The following is a 14749-nucleotide window of genomic DNA, read 5'->3' as shown; positions in this document are numbered from 1 at the left end:
CTGGGTCCTTAGGCATCATAGACAAGCACCTTAACCACTAAGCCATCTCCTCAGCCCCTTAATCACATTTTTATGGTTGTAAAAGAGACTATCCTCTGGTATTTGATAATATTTTATAGACTTTCACGTGTTTTCAAAATGTTAGATGTATTCTAGAAATCTCTTTTTTTAAAAAATATGTCATTTTCCCCTAAATATCATATTTATTTATTTGCAAGGAGAGAGAGAATGAAAATGAGAATGGATGGGTGCAACAGGGTCTCTAGTCACGGCAAACCAACTCCAGCTATATGTGTCACTTTGTGAATTTGGCTTTACATAGGTACCGGCAGATTGAACCCAGGTCATTAGGCTTTGCATCTCTCCAGTCCTAGAAATTTCTTTAGAACATTGGTGCTATGGTAAAAGACCATTCAATTGCCTCCTCACTTGACACTGCAGTGTGCTGATTAATTTTAACTTTCAAGTAAAAACAATAAGAACAAAACAAAATAAAATGGTTAGTTCAATTTTCGAAGGTTTTTTTTTTTTTTTTGAGGCAAGCCCAACAGACTGGCCTTTTAAAATATTTTATTAATTAATTAATTTATTTATTTGACAGAGAAAGAGGAAGGGAGGGAGAGAGAGAAACAGAGAGAGAATGAATGGGCACGCTAGAGCCTCCAGCCACTGCAAACAAACCCCGGACACATGTGCCCCCTTGTGCATCTGGCTAACATGGGTGCTGAGAATTGAACCTGGGTCCTTTGGCTTTGCAGGCAAATGCCTTAACCTCTAAGCCATCCCTCCAGCCCCTGGCCTTTTTTTTTTTAATGAGAGAGATTTGGCACACCAGGGCCTCCAGCCATTGTAGCCGAAATCCAGATGCGAGCACTACCTTGTATGTCTGGCTGACATGGAATCTTTACATGGGTCCTTAGGCTTTGCAGACAAGCGCCTTAACCACTGAGCCATCTCTCCAGCTCTCAAAGTTTTTACTACATCTCCTTCTCAATATTCTGTTTAAAATGGAAAATTCTGCTAGAAAACAAAAGCATAATGGGCACTTTCCCTGATTGTGACCGACACCAATTAAAGCAATCTTCATGAAAAAGATTTGAGAGGCTGAGACAGCAGAATTAACCATATTTAATGCAATTCTTTTGCAAACATCTGTTGAAGAGCGAAAGAAAACTAATACCAATAGGGCTGTGTTAAGACTTTTACATCTGAGATTGTTTGAGGGGGGCACTGATTGTTTTAATAAAACTTCCTAGGAATAAGTTTTCCAAAACTCATGTAGACTGGCCTGCTGTGGTGGAACACACCTTTAATCCCAGCACTTGGGAGGCAGAGATAGGAGGACTGCCATGAGTTTGAGGCTACCCTGAGACTACATAGTGAATTCCAGGTCAGCCTGGACCAAAGTGAGACCCCACCTTAAAAAACCAAAATGAATAAATAAATAAAACTCCCTTATGGTGAGTTCCTCTAAGTGCCATTCAGGTAGTTATTAACACCCAAGCCTCTCAGAGGAAAGCCTGTGACTATCCTTACGGTCTTCACCCTCACACTCTCAGACCTCCACTGCCCGCCACGAGGTGATGCTCCACGTCTCTCAAAATGATGGATTAGCAATCCTCACACTGACTTTGCAAAAGACAAAGACACGCTGTATCCTGCTGCACTTCGACTCAGGCCTTGCGCACAAGAAGCACCGGGAACGAGAGTCCCAAGTGAACCATGTGGTGGCCAGAGCCCGGGCGCCAGCCTGTGTGCACATGGAGAACCCCGAGGCTGAGCCCTTGGAACTGTCTGGAGAAGGTCGGCAGGGGAGCATCTTGAGAGAGCTTCTCAAATCACCACAGAGTCCGTGCTTGACCCAGTGAGCCAAACTGGACAACAGCCATTTCACACAGCAACATGACAAGCCTCAGGGAAGTGTGGAAGGGTCAGCGTGAACCCAGTCCACCCCGGACATCAGGGAGCTCTTTTGTATCTTGCAATGATTACAGACTTTTAAGGATCCCACACCAGGATCCCACACTTTCTAAAATAGGGGAGGTTGCTCCATAACCTTCTCGAGGAGTTTCCCATCTCAAGAGCTGGGAATCCAGTGTGAATGCGCAAGCCTTGCAGAATACTATGCAAACATGTGAACACTGTAACGAAGGAAGAGCGCTCATACCCATTCCCCAAATATCATGCTAGAGGTGTGCGTAGTTATATTGATGTATCACTCGTTTATGTATCAAAGCTGAAATACTTACACATACAAGTCATACTATGGAGAAGAAAGTGGATCATTTTATTGAGGCGGGACATTCCAGTCCTTGGCAGAAATGAATGAGCAATGTGTTAAGAGAAGAAAGGCCTGGATAGGGACAGAGTGAGGTGGCCCTGGCACACATCCAGCCACCTCCCTGCCTTCTGCATGCAGGCGCAGTCCTGTAGAGGGAGTGGAAGGCACACAGCCCTTCTGGGAGTGCTGGGAGCTGTTCCAGACCAGGAGTTTATGTGAAGGTAAGTGGCCGGAGGCCACGCACCTCCTGTGACTCGTTCATTAAACTCGTTTTCAGATTAGTAGGTCTGTGTGTGCAAACACAGGAGGAGTGCTCAGACTTTTTGAGAAGGGGAGCTGGCTCCAAGTGCTCCAGTCCTGGGGGTGGTGGGCTACAAAGACGTGATGAAGGATGACGCTGAACAACATGCTCTTGTTAGGATGAGAAGTTGGAGGACAGTGGTCTCCTTCACGGAAACCAAGTGAGACAAAGGTCAGTGCCTGGAGCAGCACAGGACTGGCCAGCCGAGGAACTCTGGCTTTGGCCAACTTAGTAAAGACACTGCCAGGGGAGACAAGGCTCAGAGTCCATAGGTGGAATGTCTGTGGCCCATGCTTCCTGAAGTCAAGTCCGCTGTCTAGAATTCTGCAGGAAAAAGAAAATGCCAAAACACAGAGAGGAGGGGCTGGGGGAATGGCTTAGTGGTTAAGGCGTTTGCCCGCGAAGCCTAAGAATCCAGATTCAATTCCCCAGGACCTATGTCAGCTGGATGCACAAGGTGGCACATGCGTCTGGAGTTCGTTGGCAGTGGCTAGAGGCCCTGGCATGCCATTTTCTCTCTCTTTCTCTCTTTTTTTTTTTAGTTTTTTTTTTTTTTTTTGAGGTAGAGTCTCACTGTGGCCCAGGTTGATCTGCAATTCACTATGTAGTCTCAGGGTGGCCTCGAACTCACAGCTATCCTTCTACCTCTACCTCCCAAGTGCTGGGATTAAAGGCGTGCATCACCACGCCCGGCCTGTTCTCTATCTGCCCCCCTCTCTCTCAAATAAATAAATTAAATATATTTTGAAAAACGACACAGAAGCTGGGCATGGTGGCGCACGCCTTTAATCCCAGCACTCAGGAGGCAGAGGTAGGAGGATCGCCATGAGTTCAAGGCCACCCTGAGACTACATAGTGACTTCCAGGTCAGCCTGGAATAGAGCGAGATCCTGCCTGGAAAAACCAAAGACACAGAGAGGAAAAACAAAAACAACCATGAACAACCAAAATTTGGAGAGGGAAAGGCATGGCGAGAGAGAACGAACAGAGGGTAGAGAAAAGCAGACCCAGCTGACAAGAGATGAGACAGGTGTGACCTTTGTCTCCCTGCCTGCATGGCCCACGGCAGGCTCTGTGCACTGAGATGCCCCACCACACTGCGGGGAAGCTGCAGGGGACAGGCCTGGTAGAAGATGCTTCTACCTGGAGACAAGCCATCGGAATGCCATGGACGGCAGGAGGAGGTAGGGAGGCACCTCTGTGTCCAGGGGCGTTAGAAACTTGCCACCTACCCTCACCTTTACCTCAACAGTGTCGGGGAGCATGGCCCAGGAAGGAGAACGACAATGTGACCCTGTGGCCACACTGGTCTGTAGCAGGGAGAGACAGCTGTAACGTGAGTGTTGTTTTATTTTAATCTAGCTTTACGCCACCCCCTCGGAAGATGGGTGCACTGATATTTCAGCCTCAGTAAACATACACAGCCTGGCACCAGGACCTGTCTTTTTATTCTTCCCGTGCTGGCGAGGGAACCCAAGGCTTTCCACGTGACAATAAAGCATTTCTCTACCACTAAGCCACGCCCCCAGCCCCAGGACTTGTCCTTTTCCCATGAGGTTTATAGATTAGCCATGCATGGAAAAAGTGCTGCGCACATAAAACATGTCTTCAAGCGCCAAAATTTTGGAGCGAATCAGACCACAATTATAGAGGAATACTCTGGGAAGGCCTCTAGCTGAAACAAAATGCTGTAAGATGAAGGACCCATTTCTAGAGTGCCCCTCCCCCACCAGCCCTCTCCAAGATCTCTAGGCAGCCAGCATCCAACACATTATTTTTCAAGAAACACAAACAACCCATCAAGACCTGAATCCATTATCATGATGCCAGTGGAAACACAGCCTTTGGTTTGCTTAAACCTTAAAAGACACCCTGATTTCTTCGACATTAGATACTCTTCTGTAAAGATACGCCCTGCATATATCTAACTCTCCTTCGCTTGCTCTCCTTCCCACCCGCGTCACCACCGATGATGCATCTTCAGCCCCTCACCCTGTCCTCCAATCTCAGCCTCGCTGCTCCTCTGTACCGCCGGCGAGCTCAGTGACTCATATGCTTGTGTAACCATCCAGTCAGACCCCTGCTTCTATGGATGATGGTGCTGTGTGCATGAGTGTATGCAGATACAGCCCCAGATACACATGTGCAGAGGCCAGTGGAGGAAGCTGGGTGTCCTCTGTCATTCTTCTACCTTGTTTCTTTTTAAAATGATTTATTTATTTATTTAATTTATTTTTGGATGTTCAAGGTAGGGTCTCACTCTAGCCCAGAGCTGACCTGGAATTCTCTGTGTAGTTATGTAGTCTCAGGGTGGCCTCGAACTCATGGCAATCCTCCTACCTCTGCCTCCCGAGTGCTGGGATTAAAGGTGTGGGCCACCACGCCTGGCTTTAAAATTTTATCTTATTTATTTGTGAGGGAGAGGCAGATATACAGAGAGAATGGGCACGCCAGGGTCTTCGGCCACTGCAAATAAATTCATAAACTCCAGATGCATGTGCCACATTGTGCCTCTGGTTTACGTGGGTCTTGGGGAATTGAATCTGGGTCCATTGTCTTTGCAGGCAAGTACCCTAACCGCTAAGGCATCCCCTCCAGCCCCCATTTTATTTCTTGTGATAGGGTCTCCCATTGAACCTGGAGCTCTCCAGCCGCAGGCTCCTGCTTCTTAAGAGTAAGGACAGTCTCTGTCACTCACAGATCTCCTTCTCCCTCACCCGAGTCAGTACTGAACAGGCTTGCTGGACTGGCTGGGTTGAGAGAGATGCACGTGTTTCTCCATTATGGCTGGTAACAGCGCATCTGTTCCTTCCTCTTCCTCCTCTTTGTCCTCCTCCTCAGCTTCCTCTTTCTTTTGGACTAGGATGCTAAGTACGCACAGTAGAAACCAGAACAGAATGGAGAGGGCACGCTGAGGCCCTGGCAAGAGGGGAGTACTGGCCTCTTCTCACAGACATGTTCACATCAGCCTCATGGCCAGTGTATTCCCGTACCAAGAATCAGTCTAGCTCCACTCAGAGCCCCTCCACTTGCCTCTACTCACACAGACATAGGTGAGGCCGCTCAGTCACCCAAAGGACTAGATCCAAGACCCTGTCCTTAAGAGCCCATGACAGGCTCACTGGTACCTTGCAGTGAGAAAACCAGGTATTCTAAGTGACTTTGGGAAGGAATGAAAAGGCAGATGTCAAAGCACGGAAACTCAGTATTGGCTAGGTTCGATTCCCCATTGAGTTAGCTATAACCACTCCATTTCAGTTTCCACATCTGAAAATGCAACATCTCATTAGATTGGTGATATATATCTGTGTGTGTGTGTGTGTGTGTGTGTGTGTGTGTGTGTGTGTGTGTGTGCGCAATGCTAGGGAACTGGGCCCAGGGTCTCACACATGCAAGGCAAGTGTTCTACTACTGACCTACAGCCTGGGCCTGAATGATTTAATTTTTTGTAAAGCAAGCCAATAACCTAGTCCTGGCCCACAGCGAGTGCCTTGTCATCCTTAGCTATTATCACTGTCATTCAAGGGACCAGGATGATGACCCACAGGCCCGCTCCCAGGGGTGGTGGGATAGGAAGGTGGTCCAGAGGGCCTAAGGCACTGGTTCTCAAAATGAGCCCCTCCCTCTAGCCACCAAGTCCGTACCCTGTTTAACCAGCCCTGCAGGTGATTCAGCTCAAACTTCAAGGTTGAGAAGCACTGGTAGAAAGAACCAAGAAAATCACGGCCTCCAATTTCCAGTTGTGGAGTGATTCACAAGTAGGGCAAATATGAAACCAGGGAAAGCACTTGTCTGGTTTTTGTTGTTGTTGTTTTAGGTTTTTTTTGTTTTTTTTTTTTTTTTTTTTTTGCTTTCCAACCAGGGAAGAGGGTAGGCAGAATCAAAACTCAAAGAGTGATACTCAAAGGAACTGTTTTTTAAGTTACTGGATTTAAAATCACAATCAAGATAGGGCTAAACTCTCCATTTTTTAAAAATTTATTTGTTTTGAGGGAGAGAGAGGCAGGTAGAGAAAGAATGGGTGCTCCAGGGCCTCTAGCCACTGTAAATAAACTCCAGATTCTTGTGCATCTAGCTTATGTGGGGACTGAGGAATCGTACCTGGGTCCTTAGGCTTCACAGGCAAATGCCTTAACTGGCAAGTCATATTCTCCAGCCCCATCCAATTTTCTATTCATAGCCACGTAGCCAGTGAAAAGGGGTAAACAGTCTTCCTAAGGATGGACAGGGAAGCCATGATTTGGCACATTTGGATTGTGTTATAAGAATGAAGTTTGGGGCTGGAGAGATGGCTTAGCGGTTAAGTGCATGCCTGTGTAGCCTAAGGACCCCGGTTCGAGGCTTGGTTCCCAGGTCCCACGTTAGCCAGATGCACAAGGGGCGCATGTGTCTGGAGTTCGTTTGCAGAGGCTGGAAGCCCTGGTGCACCCATTCTCTCTCTCTCTCTCGCCCTCTGTCCTTCTCTCTGTGTCTGTCGCTCTCAAATAAATAAATAAATAAATAAATAAAAAGAATGAAGTTTTCCGGGCGTGGTGGCGCACGCCTTTAATCCCAGCACTCGGAAAGCAGAGGTAGGAGGATTGCTGTGAGTTCGAGGCCACCCTGAGACTCCATAGTGAATTCCAGGTCAGCCTGAGCCAGAGTGGGACCCTACCTCGAAAAATCAAAAAAAAAAAAAAAAAATGAAGTTTGATGGAGGGCTTAGGGTGGCTTATGAGCAAACTGAGACTAAGGACTAAGCTTTTTGTTTTTTCGTTTTTCACCAAGGACTCCCATCCTCACAAACCACCATGGTCAGTAGAGTGCAATGCTGGTCAAGGAAGGAGGGCTGAGGTGGGGGTCTTCCAGAGCCCGAAGAACCCGGCCATTGGGTGCCAGAGCATTACCTCTAAACGGCTGCTCCCGAGAGCCGGCTGGTGAAGACGGATCAACTCCCTGGTCTGCCGATGAACCACGAGACGTGCAGAGAGAGGAGCACAATTCTCTTGACTAGAATACCATACTACTGTGCTGGGTTCGAGGGAGAGAGCACAGACGCTGTACAGGTTGTATGGAGCTGAACACATTACACTTGAACCAGATGTTAGGTGAAGAAAATGCGTTGCTGGAATGATCACATAAGAGGTTGCTCCATCTCCTCCCTCTCCACTTTGTCCTCCTCCTTTGCTCCCCTGCTCTGGGGTCTGGCTGGGCCAACTCAGCATTATTGAGCGTCCGCTTGGGCATTGTGATGTCAGAGGCACTGCTCAGGGTGAATGCTGGGAGGGGACAAGGAGTCCAGTTCTGGTTAGGAGCTCTCGTGACACAGCTCTCCCCCACCCTCACTCCCTGATAACATCTTACATTTCTGAACATCTCCTAAACGCCTCATCTTCCCCTCTCCAAAGACAATATGGTACTTTAAGGGAAACTGAGGCACAGAGAAAGTTGTTCAAAGTCACACCCCAATACCCTGGTCACTGTCATGAAAGGTGCCACTGTTCCTGATCACTCATCTGCATCAGTCCAGGGGACCTGGCTCCCTTTTATAGAAAGTTTCCACACACACACTTTCTATTCCTAACGTTGATCACAAGCATCGCAGTCCACATGCTTTGGCAGCGCCAGCCAGACTCTGTGTCACACTCTTAGGAAGGCGTCCCATTTAGGACCATGAGCACAGCTTGTCTGCACAGGACATGAACGCACTGATTCAAGATAGTCTTCTGTCCCTTTGATTTTAACATGGCTAACTAATCCAGCTCAGGTCCAAGAGAAACCATTAGCACACTCAGCCCTGGCCCTCCTCAGGAGGCTAAGGAGATGCCATCAAAACTCCACAGGTGGGAGGGACGAAGACAAATTGTTCGCCATTGGGGCAGGATCCATTTCATTTCTTTCTTTCTTTCTTTTTTTAAATTACAAGTTGACATTTATATTCAACAGTGCTGAGGAAATTGGAAGATAATCTAAAAGGTGGGTCGTGTGGGTGTGCGTAGCTGGGGTATATAAAATGACCTGGCTATCTTGACCTTGATGCGTCAAGTGGCTAAGGACTTTGGAGGAAAAGGAAGCAAACCCCTTGGAATAAGATCTGAAGGGGAAGAACAGACATATAACCTTTAACACATGGCCTGCTCTACTCACCAGGGAACAGATTCCAGGACTTAAATAGAGCCCCGGATAGCAGGCATATTGGGAGAGTTGGCTCACGGATAAAGCAAATGATGGGCTAGGATTAGGAACGATCATCAGCACACATGAAGGGGACTTGGTTCCTGCACCTGCCGTAAGTACCCCTTCCACCGTGTAGTAAGTAAAATAAAATCGCATTGTGTGAAAGAGCCCCCACCGTCCCCCTTGCACATGATCCGCTCTTCTTGCCTCCTCATGTGACCGGCCTCCCGATTTAGCGCGTAACCAACTCCCAACGACCTGTAATAACACTATTCCCAAATTAGAGCTCTCAATTTGACTTGGCTTTGCTCCCTCCCTCAAAGCAAAATAAAGCATCCGTTTCTTTCTTTCTTTCCTTCTTTCTTTCTTTCTTTCTTTCTTCTTCTTCATCTTTTTTTTTTTTTTTTGCATTCATAATACTCTCCTTTTTGAGTTGCCAACTCAAGCCCTGCTCCAGGCAGATTGAGCCCTTCCTACTCTCCTCCCGCCTTCTTCTTCTGGTTAGCCAAGAGCCTGGTGGAAAAACACCAAGAGACAAAAACAAAAACAAAATCAGACGAAAATTCCAAGTAAGTGACATTCAGATGGAAAAGCTATGATTCACATGCAAATAAAAATCTCCCTGAGTTCAGTTATATGACGCAAGCCCCTGGCTTCCACATAAAAAGGGCAGCATGAAATCACCCACAATTAAGCACACACTGGGATTCTCTAGTGAGGCCTTCCCAACTAACGATAAGAAACCCCAACAGTAGCAGAATGGAGCTAATTGTGTGGGAGCCCAGGGCATCAACCACCTGGGCGGGTAGTCCCTCTGAAACTACTCAATCCACATCCTCCGCTCTCCCCCATCCATCTCTTGGACTTGTACAGCCTGTTGAGGAGTTGGGTTAAGGGTGGGCCTCGCAGGGAAGTGTGTGCCCTCTTCCTGGCACACATGCGGGACCACGCTGAGGAAACTGAATTCACCACCATGCCCAAGACTGTACGGTCCAAGAAGGCTATCATGGCATTCTGGACAGAGCTTGTTCAGAATTTCTGTTGAAGGGCTGGAAAGATGGCTTAGCGGTTAAGGCGCTTGCCTGGGAAGCCTAAGGACCCAGGTTCGATTCCCCAGGACCCATGTAAGCCAGATGCCCAAGGTGGTACATGCGTCTGGAGTTCATTTGCAGTGGCTGGATCCCCTGATGTGTGCCCATTCTCTCTCCCTTTCTCTGCCTCTTCCTGTCTCTCAAATAAATAAATAAAAATAAAATATTTTTTTAAATGGGGAGGGGCTGGAGAGAGATGGCTTAGCAGTTAAGGCGCTTGCCTGCGAAGCCTAAGGACCCATGTTCCATCTCTCTCCAGATCCCACTTAAGCCAGACATACACAAAGGTGAGGCGAGCACAAGGTTGCACATGCCCACTAGGTGGCGCAAGTATCTGGAGCTTGATTGCAGTGGCTGAGGCCTTGGGGCCAATTCTCTCTCTCCCTCTCTTGCTCTCTCTCTCTCCCTCTCATGTGCGTGCTTGCTCTATTAAAAAAAAAAAAAAGAAGAATCTATGTTGAAGTTCCATAGCAGAGGAACAGGAGGAGCCTGGCAGCTTCTGACCTCAAGCTGGAACCACAGGCAGTGCTGTAGACGGCATTGGCCAGACTGGTAGGCAGCATTTCCACCCCTCTTCCTTCCCTTCTTCCTCAAGACAGCAGGGTTGATCTGAGGCCGCTCTCCCTTCCTCCGGGCCCTCAGAGAGCGCAGTCCACAGCACAGGATTCTGAAGAGGCTGTGACCACTCCCACCTCATGAGTCCTCCCCAGTGGTCACCTGGACTGTGCGGCTTCAGGCCAAGGGTACCCTCCCAAGGACCAAGAGCTGAGGTTACTGAGCCCCTGCAACTGCTACCCAGTCAACAGAGATCGGTCTTTTAAAAACTATGACTAAATCTACAAATACTCCTATGCCAATATACACAGTAACAGTATTCATAATAGCCAAGGAAACAACCCAAATATCTATTTCCAGACAAACAAACAGAACGTGAGACACATAGACAATGGAATATTGCTCAGCCTTAACAAGGAAGGAAATTCCACACATGCTGCGATATGGATGTCCCTCGAAGACAGTATGCTAAATTAAGCTAGAGGGCGGAAAAAAGGATAAATAGTATAAATCCAATTCCACTTGTGTGAGGTTGCTACAGCGGTCAGGTTCATAGGGATAGAAAGTAGAATGATAGTTGTCTGAGGCTGGGCAAGAAGAAGGGGAGTTACTGTTTACTGGGCTCAGATTTCTTGTTTGGGATGATCAAAGGGGTTTAAAATGGAGTAGTGGAAATGATCCCTCAACACAAAGGCGATCAGTGTCACACAACCATACTTAAAATGGCTAGATTGATAAATTTTTGTTTTGCTTCTTGAGGTAGGGTCTCACTCTAGCCCAGGCTGACCTGGAATTCGCTATGTAGTCTCGGGGTAGCCTTGAACTCACGGCAATCCTCCTACCTCTGCCTCCTGAGTGCTGGGATTAAAGGCGTGCGCCACCTTGCCTGGTTTAGCTTGGTAAATTTTGTTATGTATATTTTCTCTCTTTTGTTTTAAAAATATTTATCTATTTCTTTGAGAGAGAAAGAGAGGAAGAGAATGAGAATGGATGCACCAGGGCCTATAGCCACAGCAAACAAACTCCAGATGCATGTTCTACCACATGCAGCTGGCTTATGTGGGTCCTGGGGAATCAAACCTGTGTCCTTAGGTTTTGCAGGGAAGCACCTTAAGCGCTAAGCCATCTCCCCAGCTCCTTGTTATGTATCTTTTATGGCAATAAAAATACAGAAATGCTTTCCCTTTCACAAAAGAGTCATGCCCCCAGTCTTCTTCACCAGGCTACAGATCCCAGCAGATGTGACTTCTAAGCTCCCACTGCCTCCTGGACTCTCTCTGATAGGCACGTACAGTTTCCCTTTGAAAGCCTGGCTCCCTCCCTCGGCTCCTGTTCTGAAGCACCCAGCTTAACCCCCAAGTCAAGAGCTGTAGGGTACACCTGGCTGCTATTTTGGTGACCAGGACACTGCACCACACCACCTTCCTGGACCACTCCCCCAGGTGGGCTCCATCTCCCAGATACTTGTGAGCCCGCTGTGGCTGAGAAGTGAAACCAGTAAAGGCAATTGGAAAAGGGGGCTTGTAGCTCAGTAGAGCACCCTCTGGCCCTTCTAGAATCTTCTATAGTTTCTGAGTGTTTGGCAAATGGACATAAGGAGGGCTCTTCGGGAGCTACTCAGGGGTACAAGGAAACACTTAGGTCCCTCAGCCAATCTGCAAAAGGCTAGAAATTCTGAGGCAGGAAAGTTGCCTTTTGCATTTTGAAGTATGTTGAAACTGAGTAGTTTGGGTGTTGGTCTCATTCCACAAGTGTAACTAATCTGTTTCCTGAAAGGAAACTGTTCACCCTTTGGAAGTAGACCAGTGATTTGGGGGTACCATCTGAAGTGTCACTAACTTGGTTAAATATTTGCTGGCACAGTATGCAGCTTTTCTAGGAATGTCACTTTAAATTTGCTAAATTCATGACATTTCAGTAATGCAATGATACCGAAATACCTTAACGGGTGAGTAATGAATGCCTGGGAGGGGTACAGGGTGGTGGTGGTGCTGGTGGTGGTGTGTGTGTGTGTATGTGTGTGTACATGTGACTGTGTGTGTGCGTGCGTGTGTGTGCGTGTGTGTGTGCACGTGACTGTGTGTGTGTGTGTGTGTGTGTGCAGGTGTGGCTTGTGTGTGTGTGTTTCACTTGCTGGTTGGAGAAACCATGGATAAATTAAAACCAGGCCTCACTTTCATTTTTCATTCTACCTTCTTTCTTTTCTTCACTTCTGATTTTCTGTTAATATCTGAATCCGTAACAGGTTGACTTTGGAAAACTCTCTCATCTATGCCAATATTTTGCCTGGAGTTTGAAAAGTTGGAGCTGAAAATCACTCCCTTTTCTGGGAGTCTTTTGGCTTCAGTCTTCGGGATTCTATACAGATGACTTCATAAATCCACCACTCACTACAAGACTGTGCCCACCTAGCTCTGCCAGGCAACATGCCTTCCGTATTCTGTGTGGGACATTTAGACTTCAATCACCTGGCTTGAAAAAGAAAGCATTTTGCTTTGAGGAATAAAAAGTGGCGTTCTTCATGGCTCAAATAATCACCTTCTCTTTTCAAAAAGATTCTCCAGGGCTAGGGAGATGGCTCAGCAGTTAAAGTTTCTTGCTTGCAAAGCCTGCTGGCCTGGGTTGAGAAGCACAAAGTGATATATGCATCTGGAGTTCATCTGTAGTGGCAAGAGGCACTGGAATACCCATTCTCTCTCTCTCTGTGTGCGTGTGTCTCAATCTGCTTACAAATATATATATATAATATATATATTAGAGAGAGAGAGAGAGAGAGAGAGAGAGAGAGAGAGACAGAGATTGTCCTGCCCTCTTTCCTTTCCCTTCATATCATGAAAGAAGTAAACTGTGAAAATTGAGATTTTCTGATTAAAATTATGCAAACAGATGAGGGTCTTGACAGTTCCATGGGGAAGAGGATTGAATATGTGTGTCTGGACGAGGGATGGGGGAGGGTGGCCAGGCTCTCAGGTAGGAAGGAATAAATTAAACCAAGAAGTGATTCTCAATGAAATATCACAAACAATTAAGAATGTGGCTCAAAGCCTGTGTGCTGGTGCATGGCTTTAATCCTAGCTCTGAAAGGCAGAAGTAGGAGGATCGCTGTGGGTTGAGGCCAGCCTGGAGCTACAGAGTGAGTTCCAGGACAGCCTGGGCTAGAGTGAGACCCTGCCTCAAAAAACAAAAACAAAGAAACAAACAAAAAACAGCCAGGCATGGTGGCACGTGCCTTCAATCCCAGCACTCAGGTGGCAAAGGCAAGAGGATTGCCATGAGTTCGAGGCCACCCTGAAACTACATAGTGAATGCTAGGTCAGCCTGGGTTAATGGGACCCTACCTTGAAAAACCAAAGCAAAAACAAACCAACGAGAAAAGAATGTGGCAATGTGGCAGAGAGGACATTTGAGAGTCTTTCAGTCTCTTGATGAGCACTTTCCCATTCCCACTGGAAACTTTCCTTTTAGTAAAGAACACAGGAGTCATGAATGACTTGGTGGTCCTGAAGTATGTCTGCTATCCACTTGCATCTCCTGAGACAGAAGTGTGTGTGTGTGTGTGTGTGTGTGTGTGTGTGTATGTAGGGTTCATGACTCTCCTTCCCCTTGGTCCTGGGTCTCAGACTTGGACCTGTGTTTCCAGCCTTCTCTCTGAGGGTTATCCTGATGAACAGTGCTGTGTGCATGTTCCGTGTCTTTCAGGGGTTACTCTGGAAAGGGCCGACTCTGCGACTCTGCGAGATGACTGTCCCAACTTATCTTCTGCAGGGAGGCTTGTAGGCAGCAGAGCCGTCAGCCAGCAGCCACTTCTGTCACCTCAGGAACCAGGCAGGGCACTGGTTGGGTACATTGCTTTTCCTGTGGGAGGGTCACTTCTGTTAGAAAACAATGTGCAGGCTACAGGCAATACTTGGCTATTTATCCAGGTACCAGCAGCCCTGAAACCAGTGCAGTCATTGGTTTCCTGTCATTCCAGGAGGCCCTTTGTATACAAAGCAGCAGTGCTCAGACGTAAGTATTGGGCCTCCTTAAAACACAGGACTGACCTATGTTTTAGCAATGTGGGAGTCTGGTCTTACTTTATTTCCTTTTGTGTTGTAATTGGATACATGATCATTCTCCACTGTACTGTCATTTTTAAAATTGGTCTTTTAAGAATCCAGTCATAGCATGCAGACCCAGAAGAGAACATCCTAGAGACGTGATTTAAGAGAAACTCCCTCTTAAATACTTCTTTGGAACAGATGGGGTATGCATGAAGAAATGCTTAAAACACCTCCACTGGTCAGCAGGTATTATCAACAGGGTCTCCAGGCCCTGAGAAAAGCCAGATTCACAAATGAGCCCGCAGTGGGTACGTGCACAAGT

At 47.2% G+C, this 14749-nt stretch overlaps 1 protein-coding gene across 3 annotated transcripts in view; it reads right to left on the bottom strand.

The window, feature by feature from the left end:
* Samd4a (sterile alpha motif domain containing 4A) overlaps window positions 1-14749 on the bottom strand; it is a 251393-nt gene that overhangs the window by 105239 nt on the left and 131405 nt on the right. The window contains exon 1 of one of the 3 annotated variants that reach the window (XM_004649204.2): window positions 7469-7499. The exons of the other annotated variants lie outside the window; for them this stretch is intronic. The gene's annotated coding sequence lies outside the window, so the exon portion shown is untranslated. Of the gene's footprint in view, window positions 1-7468; window positions 7500-14749 lie in introns of those variants that run through there. 3 annotated transcript variants of the gene reach the window in all.

The sequence above is a fragment of the Jaculus jaculus genome, chromosome 7, assembly GCF_020740685.1.
Source record: "Jaculus jaculus isolate mJacJac1 chromosome 7, mJacJac1.mat.Y.cur, whole genome shotgun sequence".
NCBI classification, from domain to species: Eukaryota; Metazoa; Chordata; class Mammalia; order Rodentia; family Dipodidae; genus Jaculus; species Jaculus jaculus.
The sequence above is the reverse complement of the archived record's forward strand: the minus strand, read 5'-3'. Positions and strand labels throughout refer to the sequence as shown.